The sequence below is a fragment of the Myotis nattereri genome (assembly GCF_964212035.1).
Source record: "Myotis nattereri genome assembly, chromosome: 1".
Classification (NCBI taxonomy): Eukaryota; Metazoa; Chordata; class Mammalia; order Chiroptera; family Vespertilionidae; genus Myotis; species Myotis nattereri.
In genome coordinates, this window is record NC_138075.1 from 36313303 (window position 1) to 36326185 (window position 12883).

A 12883-nucleotide genomic window follows, 5' to 3' on the forward strand; every position below is an offset into this window, starting at 1 on the left:
CAACTGCGGGGGAAGTGCGCGCTGTCAGTGCCCGCGTCCTCCGCCCCGCTGACCGCCGTGGGCTCCCGGCTGGGCAGCACCACTCTCGGCGGCGGCGGCGGCAGTTCCTGTGCCCGGTTCCCCACTCTCCCGATTTACTGCCACAATCCACCAAATAACAAGCTGTTGAGCAGACTCGCTTCTACACGAACTCTTATTGGCTGCTCATGACGCCGAAGAGCTTCGGATTGGCGCTCCCTCCTTGCCGTCCTCATTGGATGTAGCTCTGAAACTTCACGGATTGGTCCGCAAAACAGCAGGTAGGACATCTGCCACTTGTGATTGGCTGACTCCGAGGTCCAACGTTACTGGAGAACCAGGTATTGAGTAAGCCAGTCCTGCCAAACGATTGGTTGAAAAGACTCCGGATGTGCTTGACTGAACACTGATTGGTAAACGGAGGGGGTCAGGAAGAGCAGTTCCGCACGAGGATTGGCAGCGGAGTGTCCCATGGAAACCGAACCCGGAGCTGCGGCCAGGACTGGCACGGGGGCGGGGCAGGGCCTGTCCAAGGCGCATGCGCGAAACCGACTTCTCGGCGCCATTTTGTCTGGGCAGCGGTGGCCGCAGGTCTATCGCATTTCATGTTTCTGGCGAGAGGACAGGGAAGTCTTTCTACCGTAGATTCTTTTCGGCGCGGTACCCATCCGCGGTTCTCTCCAGGGCAGCACCTCGTGAAGGTCGGAGGAGTCGCGAGTCTGTTTAAAAGGTCAGTTGGAAGCTGTGGTTGTCCGATGGACTGGGGGATGGCGCAGCTCTAGCGGCGCCGGCACCGGAAGTGAGGGGGCCAGGGCAGCCATGGCAAAGTGCTCCCCGCCGCGGAGTGGGAAGTAGAAGGCGGGATGAAAGGGGGCGAGGCTTCCTCTCCCGCCGCACGAGAGGGAGGCGGAGGAGGGGAAGTCTTTCTCTGGGCTGGTCCTTGGGCTCCTCTGGAGGGGTTTTCGGGGTCCTGCTCTCCGAACCGCTCCTCCTCCCGTTGGAAGTGTGTGTCGGGGGTGTGTCATTTTCTCCGCCGAGTGCTGCTGGCCCTGGGCGCCTCCCTCATTAGGACGGGGAAGGGGAGGTCCGTGGGCACCGCTGGGTGCGTGGGGACAGGTGTTCCCGCGTGCTCGTCACGCGGTGCAGCGCTCGGGTCGGAATGCGGAGAATGCACGTGCTCGCCCCGACCTTAGGCAGCTGTCCCCGTCGCACGAGGCGCAGGCTGCGCTTTGCAGGCTCAGAGACACCTTAAAGGACCTCCGCGGAGGACCTGGCCCCGGGCCGCCGCTGGGCCTGGTCGCTTAGCAAAACCTTGTGCTTTGTTGAGTGAAGCAAAAGCGCATGTGAAACGGTGGAGTGTCGATGGCAAGCTGTCATAAGGAATGAAATAATCAGGGAAATGGAAAAGACCGTCGATAACCCACGTTGACTAAATTGACTCTGAGAGCAGTTTAAGGAAAGCCGGAACAATTTTTCATCCAGAACAGTGGTTTTTCTCAAAATTACTTATTGAGAAAGTGAAATATATGTTGGTGTTTCTTTTGAGTGACCCAGTGGCACTGATCTGGGTAGCTTCTTAAATTATAATACTGCACCTGTTTTGAATACTATGGATAAGTTTTAGTAACCTATTTGGGTATTGTCGGCCTGAAGGGAACAGGACCTCTCCGTGACAAATACCGTGAAATGTTACTGAGGGGAGTTCTCATGTCTGTAAAAATATTAAAATTGGGGAGGCTGCCTGGAAAAATTTTCTATGGACCAAAAAAGGAGAGCCATTAAATAGCAAAATGGAAGAATGGTAGTTGAAGGCTGTTTTGTTTGGTCAAGGGTTCAAGTGAGTCTGTACAGTTAGCTATCAGGTGTGATGTTTTTATTTTTTTCGGGTGTATTTTAGAATGAAAACTCAAAGTTAGGACATACTTATGAATTTGTCTACCCATTCAGGTGTTTCTCATTTCCGGGTTTTTAAGTACTTAATATTTTTATCATGGACTAATATGAGCTATTTCATGATGTTTTGCTCCCAATTTACAAATATGACATATAAAAAAAGATACTGCAATAAGAGTTTACAAGTGAAGGGATTTTCTTTCTTCCTCAGGCTACACTGTGCTGCTGAACTTTGCCGGGGGGAATGGCCTCTAATTTCGCTGCACAACTTCCAGCTGTTACTCTCCAAATACCACATCAGTGGGCATTTGGAAATTACTAAAAAGCCAAAAGAAGAACACCACAGTCTTTGTATTCCCTCCACCAAAAGGTACAGTTTATACTTTACAAAGGAATTTCACTTTTTCATTGGTTTTGTTTCACCAAATAAAAATCATTTCAGTCGTACTCATTTTGTCACCCATATTTTTTTCTTTATAGAAAACATTGGAAACAGAAAATATTTTGTCCTTAAAGCATTTTTATGGCCGCATAGTGTTCTACAAGGTAGGTGCACAATAATTCATATAACCTGATCTCTCAAGTTTCCTATTTCAGCAATATGGCTGAATAGCCTTTATATATTTTACAAGATTTTTGCCTAAGAACTGACATCTGTGACTAAAATTTCTAGGCACCAAGATTTTCCTTCACATCGCTGATTATTTCTTTAGAATAAATTCCCGGAAGTGGAAATATAAGACCAAAGGAATTGTACATTTAATGCATTTAATCCTTGAACAGCTGTCCATCAAAAAGCATTTGCTCTTACTGTACTTTTACATTTTTTTGTCGTCCTTTTGCTTTTTATTACAGTTTTTTTCTTTAGTTTTATTTTTTAAAAATTTTCTCTCCTGAGTCTCTGTTTATTCAAATAGAATTATTACAGTCTTAAGTCACATATGTAGTAAAATTGAGAGTTTTTGTTGGACCTTAGGAAGAATTTCTTAAAGCTAATTTATTTTTTACTGTAAAAAATAAATGTGCAGTGAAACATTTTGCTACACAGAAGTGACATTTAGAGGTTGCTAAAAACAAGTTGTTTTTTTGGTATATTTAGTTGAGTTTAACAAATTATTTTTATGGTATAGTTGGTTGAGTTGAACTATTTTAGTGTTTCCTGTAACCTTTCCTATTGTGAAAGCAGAATGTTATATTTCCTGAAGCGTTCCATCCTTATGTGCATGCGGTGCTCTTGGTGATTTTGTACCCTTACAAGGACCCTTTACATGCCTCTCATAACATTTACTTAGCAGTTGTTTGGCTCTTCTGGGTTTGAGACACTACTTCCAGAGAGAAGCAGCAGAGGTTTTAATCACTCTTGTGTTTGCCTGTCAGAAACATGATAGATGCTCTGTCATTTCTTGTGAGTCTGTATGTTTATATACAAAATATGTAAAATAAGCTAATTTAGGTTTTCTTTCTTTCATGATGTTCCACCGATGCTGTCTTACCTTCAAAAATTTTTGATGTTCCAAATTTTTTATTTGATGCTGAATTTATTTGTAATTGCTAATATAATGTGGATTTAGAGAACTCAGAACAGTTATTCAGGATTTTGTTTTCTCAGGTTTTTTTTAAAGGATTTTATGACCTCTTAATGGAAGGCAACTGTAACTAAATAGTCACTTAGACTATCTCTTAGGGTATGAATGAAAGAAAATTGTAACAATTGTTTTTTGTAACCTATTTCAACAGGCCCCAATTAATAGAATAATGTTTCCTACAAAGTCAAAATTGTCAAATTTTTAATAATGCTTCTATTGATGAAAAGCTTTTGTGAAAGCAAAATGTTACATTTTTTGCCAGGGGTTTTAGTGAGGCTATATAATTAGCTTCCCAATGTATTTTAGACTGAAATCACAAATTTAGAACATCCATATGGATTTGTTTACCCATTCACATAGATTTCATTTCTGGATTCTTAATCACAGAATACTGAATATTTTCATGATTATTTTTTTTAACAGTGGTAAAGTACTTGAGATCTCATCCTTAAAAATGTTTAGAAGTGAAGAAATTTTGTGTGTGTGTTTTTAATGGAAATTTTAAAACATTCTGTATTCTGAGTATGTGGGCTTTGTCTTCTAGTGAGCTTCATTTCGTGGAAAAATGAAGGAGGTATTCCAGGTTTTAAATACCTAAGATTTGTTACCTGTTGAAAATTATGTTTCTGGTAAGCAATTTCACTTAACTATTCTTTAATAATCGAGATTAGTCAAGTTACTATTACATATATCTCGTTTGAAAAGTGATAGGATTTGTTCCGCTGTCCAGTTGTTTCTGTAAATGTCTGTCTGGAGAAGTAGAACATTACTGTGTTGAATGTCTCTCCTTGATGATTCCTAATGAGTGTGGGGTGTTGTTTTTTAAGTTACAAAATTTGCTTATTTGTAACCAAAGTTTTTGCAATCTCTGATCTTTTGCCCTTATTAAATGTCACTGGTAATTTTATAGACACATGGAGTTATTGATACTGGTTTTCTTTCATTTATAATTCAAACTAGAATGACAGCATGTTTTAGGATTGGATTCAAGCTGATCTAGGTTACCTAGTGGCATTTCTACCTGGTGAGGAGCTTACTGTCAGTAAAAGAAAGAAAATTAAACATGTGGAAGCTAAGTAAAAAGCAGTTATTTCAAAAGATGCAATCAATTTAGATTAGCTTCTTAAAGATTTAAAAAATGGCAGTTCAGTCTATCTAATTGCTTATAAGAGGACAAATTGATAATACTGAACAGAAAGAAATTCACTTAGTGATTGTTGAAGACTTCTCAAAGTTAGTGAGATTTAATATGTTAAAGTAGAAGAAAGGAAGAAGACATTTTAAGTGGATGGAAGGTTGTGACCGAGAATACAATTATCTCTGGGAAGCTATATTTGGGGCAGTGCGTAAACCACTTTGGAGAAGATGACTGGCTAAAGATTACATTGGGAAAATCGTTTGAGGCCATCAGAATTATATCAGGTTCTTGTCCTCTCTACAGGTTTTGGAACCTGTAGAGAGCATTGAAAGCTGGGTGTGAGCAGGAAATGATGATTAATTTTTGTTTTATCTTCAAATTTTACAAGTCAAAATGGAACTAAACAACTGAATCATATTTAATCCTACCCCAACATTAAATTTTAAAAGTGTTTTCTTCCTGGTCTGTATACATATTCTTTCTTTAGTCTTAGAATATTTTTTTTTTATTTTAGTTTTTCTTTAACATTCAATATGACTGTGCAGTCTCTGTAATAATTTTAATATCTGAAAATATTCCATCAAATTATTTTGCTTTTAACTTCATTTTTCTGTTGCCTGCCTATAATTAGGTTTCTAGTCCTTCAAGATTGTGCTATAATCATCATCTATGTGCATACAATATTTTCTGTCTTTTGGACTTTGAGGGTTGATTTAAAAGGTCATTGTATGAATATTTTTATGACTCTTAAAACATTGCCATGTTGTTTTCCAAAAGAGTTATAATTTATACTGTCACCATCCTTGTGAGTTTAATTGTCAGCTTTGGGTAGTCTGTAATTATAATCATTTTTGCTAATTTAATAGGTGAAAAATCTGTTAAACTCCCTTTTTCTTTGTAATATTTTTGTTAACTAGTGAGGTTAGATTTTTACTTACTGATTATTAGTCTATTCAAGACTTCTGTCCATTTATGTAGTAGAGCCTTGATATTTTTTACTATATTTTTGAGTATATTAAATACTATTTAGTAGTAATTTGCTGCAGATATGTTTCCTTGTAGACTTCCCTTTTAATTTTAGTTATTTTTGTTGAAGGTTTTTAACAGACACAGAGGGGTCTGATTACACAAAATGTATTATTGGAAAATTATTTGGATACAGTGTCCAATGTAACTAAAGAAATGACACAAGAATTGGAGGAAGGGAGACAAGATAATGTTGTCGTTGTGTCAGTCTAAAAATGAAACTAAACTAGGACCTGGAGACATAGGAAGGAACAGGTGAGCAGGAAAAAGAGTTGACAGCATTTGATCTCTAATTGATTATGAAAGTAAAGAAGGGAGAAAAAACACTCAAGATTTTAAAGAGCAGGGAGTAGATGGTACCATTAACTAATTTGGAAAGTCAGGAGAGACCACTGGTTGGTAAGAAAGATGAAATTATTTTTAAACATGCAAGTGAGAGCTTGGATTATTCAGTAAGCATCTATTCCTTTTCTCAAAGTGCCTATGAGGTCCCTAATTGGGTCAAGGCATATGATGGACCTTGATACTGCTTTCTGTATTTTGACTTTCAATTTTAGTCTTTAGACTTTGGTTCTTTTATCAGAGCTTTCTCATTTCTGAGTGTGAAAGTACAACTTGAAAAGTTAAAGAATATTAATAGTAAAATAAGTTCAAGGAAACCAGGTGATTCTCCAAGTAAATTAAGAGGTTATTTTCTCATGATTGAAAAAAATAATAGTGTTAAATGAGCATCTTGTAAAATATGTGGATGCTTTTTTAAAAAGCTGTTCAGATATGTGGGTTGAAGTGTCTTTCTTCTTCCTCTGTGGACGAAGTTTAGTGTGTTTTATTTTGATCTTAAAATATAGAAACATGTAATTCTGTGAAACATGAATGTTTAGACAATATCCTTTGAATATATATGTAAGTAAAGATAATAGTTGTCTTATTTTTGGGGAAGCACTTTTAACAGATGAAATTTAAGTGTTCAATTTAAGGAAGGACTTTGGCAATTAGACATGAAAATATGGAGTATACTAACTTTGAGTGTTCTTCAAAAGGAAGAGCCTAGCGCAGCTGGCGTGGCCTGAGTGCTTGAGTGTCGACCTATGAACCAGGAGGTCACAGTTCGATTCCTGGTCAGGCCACATTGTAGGCTCAATCCCAAGTGTGTGGCATGCAGTAGACAGCTAATCAATGATTCTCATCGTTGGTGTTTCTCTCCATAGCCCTTCCTCTCTGAAATCAATAAAACCTGTTTTGTTTTGTTTTGTTTTAAAAAAGCCTAATTTAACCAGTGAATCTCTCGTGAATCTTTTCCCCCTAGCAGAATGTTTTCTGCTATTTAGCAAGGAAAAGATTACAATTTTGTTTTAGGAAAAAATCCCCCCCCCCCCTTTTTTTCTTTTTGATTTGGCTTTTTAATCTGTTTTTATAAAATCTAAGTTTTGGGGGTTAGTATATGGCCTTATGAACTTTGGGCTACTTTGTCAAATATTACAAGACTCTTACTTCATTTAAATAATTAGGTATACAAAAGTTTCCCCATCATAGCGCTAGCTTTGAGTTACAAAGATATAACCTGTTTATAAGTTGAGGAAAAAGTAATACATTCAGAAACATACAACATTTGTGCATTACTTTCAGCATTAGTTTTTAATGACTGGTATGTGTATGTTTTAATTGCTTCTCTTACATTAACCCCTTTTCTCTGGTACCTCTTATTTTTCAAAGGTTACAACATTTGATTTACTTACAGGATATAAATCTCCATTAGAATGATAGCTTTAAAAATCATTCAGGGATAGCAAAGAAGATACTTCCAGTTTTAGAATGTGTAGGTGTGGTCAGGCTTTTAATGGGAGGGGTAGTTTAGAGCAGATTTCTTAGCTTCTCTTTCCTAACTGACCTGATAGGGTTAGGATTAGCATTAAATGAATTAAGACATGTAAAGTGTTTAGAATGATGCCAAGTATTTAGGGAGCACTCATTTATTAAGTGTTGTTGTGTTTAGTGTGTATAAAGATGTTAGTGTCTGTCGTTCAAAGAATGTTTCAAAAGAATACTTTAGTCCTAACCGGTTTGGCTCAGTGGATAGAGCATCAGCCTGTGGACTCAAGGGTCCCAGGTTCAATTCTGGTCAAGGGCATGTACCTGGGTTGCGGGCACATCCCCAGTAGGAGGTGTGCAGTAGGCAGCTGATCGATGTTTCTCTCTCATCATGTTTCTAACTCTATCCCTCTCCCTTTCTCTCTGTAACAAAATCAATAAAATATATTTAAAAAAAAAGAATACTTTATTATATTTATACTAGAGGCCTGGTGCACGAAATTACTGCAAGAGTAGGCCTTCCTTCCTCCTCCTGCCGGCACCAGCTACCCTCTTGCACCCGGGCTTGCTTCCCTCTGGCTGCTGGCAGGCACCTGGGACCCAGGCTGGCTTCCCTCCAGCTGCCCACAGGCACCCGTGACCTGAGCTTCCCTCTGGCCCTGGCTTTGTGCAGAAGGATGCCTGGTCTAATTAGCGTATTACCCTTTTATTATTATAGAAGATAGATGCAAAAATCATCTAGACTCTGCCTCCCATTCAATACCTTCCCAAAAGTCATCACAACCTCTCTTCATACTTTTACTTCTTTTTAGGTATTATTTGCTCTTGTCGCATGAAAGCTATCATGTCTCCCCTCCACAAGCTCTGTGTTTTCCCAGCTCTTTTTTTTTTTTTTTAATCCTCACCCAAGGACATGCTCAGAGGAAAAAGAGGAGAGAAAAACATTGAATGGTTGCTCTCCATACGTGCCCCAACCAGGATCGAACCCACAACCCAAGTATTTGCCCTGACAGGAAATCAAACCTCAACCTTTAGGTGCACAGGGCTACCCTCAACCAATTGAGCCAATCTGGATGGGTCCAGCTCTGTTTTTATTCATACTTTTCCCACTATCTGGAATGTTGCCCTATTAACACCTGGTCAAAAGCTACTTTTTAAGTGAAGCTTTCCATGATACCTTTGCAACTGTGGTAATTTGTCCATATGAATTTTATATTTCCTCTTAGAAGATTCCTACCACTTTCTATGTTGCATTTCAGTTTTCATTTTTTTTATCCACTTACATGTTCTTCACTAAGTGATGACATTCTTACAAGTGGAGAACTATACCGTATTTATCTTTGTAGGGTTAAAACCTATCACAGGCCTTGGCACTTAGTAGGCACTGTATATATGGAGTGAAAGTTTATAAAAGGTGATGTTTAATGGACAAATGTGTGCAAGTGAATATGTGCTTTGTCGGTGTTTGTACACCAGGAACATCTTGCCTGGTCAGTTACTAAAAATGGGATCGTTTGAGGCTTTAGGAATTGGGTCAGATTCAAGAACATGTAAGGAGTAGAGCATAATGTCTACTATCCACAGGTCAAGAATTTTCATTAGTTTGTGTGTGCCCCCCCCCTTTTTTTTAAAAATAATATGTCTAACTACCAAAGGGATTTTTTTTTATAGTAACTGATTTTTCATAGATCTGCCCACCCACTAATCTTAGTTATCACCAGTGGTTTAGATTTGTGAAGTTTGGCTAGAACTACATTTGCTGCCAATAACTGGCTCAATTAGTTTTTGAACTCATACTCTCAGTCTACAAGTACATTTTCTTATCATTGTGCCGTAATGCCTCTAGGCAGGAACGTAAGGGTACTCTGAGAATAAGATCTGGGTGAGAGATGTTATGAAAACATTTATTTACCCTTGGTTACTATACTATTGATAGGGTCTTGGCCTCTAGAAGAAATGGGAATGGTGGGAAATAGGGAGATAAGTTAAAATACCTGGCTCATAGTAGGCATGCGTAGAGCTAATGTAGTAATTATGTGCTCAGCTTAAAAATTCTCAGAACTTTTACAGTAGTTCAGTGGGATGTTGGATTGCATAATGTCTTAATAAAGAAAAGACTATTTGAAAACAGATATTCTATGCTTTGATCATAAGCCTGCTTTCATTGGCTGTGACCTGGGATACATTACTCTGCCTATCTACTTCACTGTTTTATTTAACAAGTGTTGTAAATGCTTTCATTGGCTAGTAAAACATATTTGAAGTAATAGCAGGTTCACTGATTAATTTCACTGTAGTGAAGTTTCTTTAAGTGAAGGAGGGCAGCTGGAGGATGTCATAGGGCAGTGATGGCGAACCTTTTGAGCTCGGCGTGTCAGCATTTTGAAAAACCCTAACTTAACTCTGGTGCTGTGTCACAGATAGAAATTCTTTGATATTTGCAACCATAGTAAAACAAAGATTTATATTTTTGATATTTATTTTATATATTTAAATGCCATTTAACAAAGAAAAATCAACCAAAAAAATGAGTTTGCGTGTCACCTCTGACACGCGTGTCATAGGTTCGCCATCACTGTCATAGGGGAAGAATTCATTTTCATTTTTTTTCCCTTTGGTTGGCTTACGGTATGTTTGGTGGTGTGTTATTGAATCTGCTAATCCTAATGTACCACTTAGGAATTTATATTCATATTTATTTTTTAGTTAGGTTTACCTCAAATCCTATGGCAAGCACAAACAAAAAAATTTTCCCTAAGTAGGTTCCCTCAAACCAAACCAGAAGTCTTTTCTTTAATCTTTCTATTTCTTAATCTCTATATATGTAGTCATAAAACTGCTTCCAGTGTTTGTATAATTTTGATGGCTTAGGACAGGGAAGGGGGGTTTTTATATGAAGGAATGGAACAAAAAGAAAAGCCATCTTCCTGTTTCTTATTCCTCTATATATCATGTGATAATGTCTTTAAGGCCTTTAAAATGTAAGGAAACCTTGGTAACCAAAGCAAATTTTTGCTGTTTTCCTTTCAAATGTGAAGTTCTGCATTTTATTACACTGTCACGAAGAATTAGTCTGCTACCAGTAAATATGTAAGCCACAAAACTTGCTTCTCTGTGCTGCCAAGTACTTCCTGTTTTGTCAGATTTCCATTTAGGGGAAAGAACGGATGAGCCTGAGTTACATGTTTAAAGCATCTCTCCTGAAATTCAGTTTGGAAGCTGTCCATATATCGAGATTGGGTGTGGGAATGGCACATCCTGTCTACACTTGAGGACGTTTGTCAGAAAGCTTCATTGGCTTTGCTTTATGAAAGAGGGCCGCCAGGAAGAGAGACTCATTAGAAATAATTAGCGTGTGACTTGCCTACGCTATAGCTTTCCTTTAGGCTTTCCATGTCAAATGTGTTTCAGTTTGTGAATGAGTCACTACACAGCCTGTGAAGGAAGAATATGTTCATTTCTAGTAGACTTTTCTCCACAAATATGTAAAACTGCATTCGGCCACATTTATTCTGTGTTCAGTAGGGACAGATGAAAGGTCAAGCGGTGATTAGAAATGGACTACATTGTAAATATAGAATGTCTTTTGGGGAAAGGTTGCAGTAAATGATTTAAAGACTCTTTTGCCATTAAAATAGCGATTAAACAGAACATTTAGGCATAAATGCTGAATTCTTTGTCATGTTTTTGTTATATGAACTCAACTTCTAATTAGGTAAGAGAATGTGTCAGTAGAACATAACTTTCAATGTAAACTTTAATCCCCTCCTATTGCTACTAAGGGAATCTTGTATTGAGGTTATTTTGCAGTCATAGAACCAAGCATTTCTATAAAATTTTCTTTAACCAAATTAGCATAGCCAGCCTTAAGTCAGCTATTTTCTTTTTTGACCTGTCACTAAAATAAGCTTTTTAATCCCTGACTTATATAATTTCTTCCTTATTGGCTTGCTGGCATTTTGGAAATTTTCAGAGAACTGATGCTGGTTTATAAGATATTTGAAACCATCTACTATAAAGTTTGTAACAGATACTTTCCCCTTTCATCATCTAAGAATGTGCTCCCATTTCTGAGACGTCTTTCTTTGAAAATTCAGATTTCCTAAATACTAATCATGACCTACAGTTTCATCCTCCATTTTGATTTATAACAGAAAGTTCATCTGTTGAAACCCTTTAAATAATTGTTTCTGTTGCCATGTTCTCCTTTTATTAACCTGGGTCCAAATCAGTGAATCTCAAATTTTAGTGTATTCATAAGCATTACCTTGGGCTACTTGTTCAAAATACATATTCACTTCAGACCTAGTGAATTCAATCTATGGAGGATTCTTTCACAGGTGGTCTTTGAACCAAATGGATATAGTCCCACTGTCATCTAAATTCTGTTTATAAAGATTTAGTCTTTTTACTTGCTTTCAATCATTGCTATTTCAGAACTTTTTTCCTATTAATCATGGACATCCTTCATTTTTCTGAATGTCCTGATTGGAGAGCTCATCCTACCAGATCTTCGGGAAACTGTCCAAATTCCTTTTCTTGTCAATTTATCTTTCCCCCCCTTCCCAAAGCACACATTTGTAGTTGAGTATGTATGTATATACAATATATGTATATATAATAACACATATACATATTTCTGTTGCACCTTGCCTAGTGATTTTTAAATGTGCCTGTTTTTCCCACTGGGGAAGTAATTTATTTACCTTTTAAAATATTTTCTGGCAATGTGATACATTGAAGGCATCCAAATGTTTGCTTTGATTCTTTACTGCTATCACTTGGTTCCTGCTTACCTTCAAACCAGTCAGTCTCCTGAAGATAGCAGATTATTGTCTTTAGTAGTATACCTCTATAATTCTCATATACCATTTCCCTTTCTTTAAATTATCAGTATTTCCTTGGTGCTATCTTAAGAATAATTTTCCCATACTGCACACTGGTCTTGACATTGACTTTTCCTGGAACTTTTAAAATTATTCCTTCTCATATGGACTGTACAGTTCAGCTTTTTAAATGAATTTTCCTTAAGTTCCACATTATGGTTCCACATATAAAAGTCCAAATCATACACTTCAAACACAAACTCAAGATGTGTAAGGACCCTTGCTCTTCAGTGTTTATATATTAACCACATTACACCAGTGTTTACTTTTTTAAAGAGCTGTTATTTATGGACTGGAAGGATGCACGTTTGAATGGTTAAAGAAGGAATACCAGTTGTATTTGTAATGTGAATTGTCTGAATCTTTTACCCATTTAAAAATCAGGTTATTGTTGAATTTTGAGAATTCTTTGTACATCTTAAACACGTGTCCTTTGTAAAGTTGAGCGATTTGCAGATGTTTTTCCCTAGAATTTTGTCTTTTCATTTTCAGTGTTTTTAGGAGAGTAGAAGCTTTTAATTTGGGTG

At 37.6% G+C, this 12883-nt stretch overlaps 1 protein-coding gene and 1 long non-coding RNA gene across 2 annotated transcripts in view; one reads left to right on the forward strand and one right to left on the reverse strand.

Moving 5' to 3' along the window:
- Positions 1 to 253, reverse strand: part of ARID4A (AT-rich interaction domain 4A) — a 65309-nt gene extending 65056 nt beyond the window's left edge. Inside the window, exon 1 of the mRNA XM_081104371.1 lies at positions 1 to 253. The gene's annotated coding sequence lies outside the window, so the exon portion shown is untranslated.
- LOC308528682 overlaps positions 1 to 12883 on the forward strand; it is a 17159-nt gene continuing 4276 nt past the window's right edge. The window contains exons 1-4 of the long non-coding RNA XR_013996724.1: positions 1 to 748; positions 2123 to 2281; positions 2392 to 2457; positions 4042 to 4126. This is a non-coding gene — a long non-coding RNA (uncharacterized lncRNA). The remainder of the gene's footprint in view (positions 749 to 2122; positions 2282 to 2391; positions 2458 to 4041; positions 4127 to 12883) is intronic.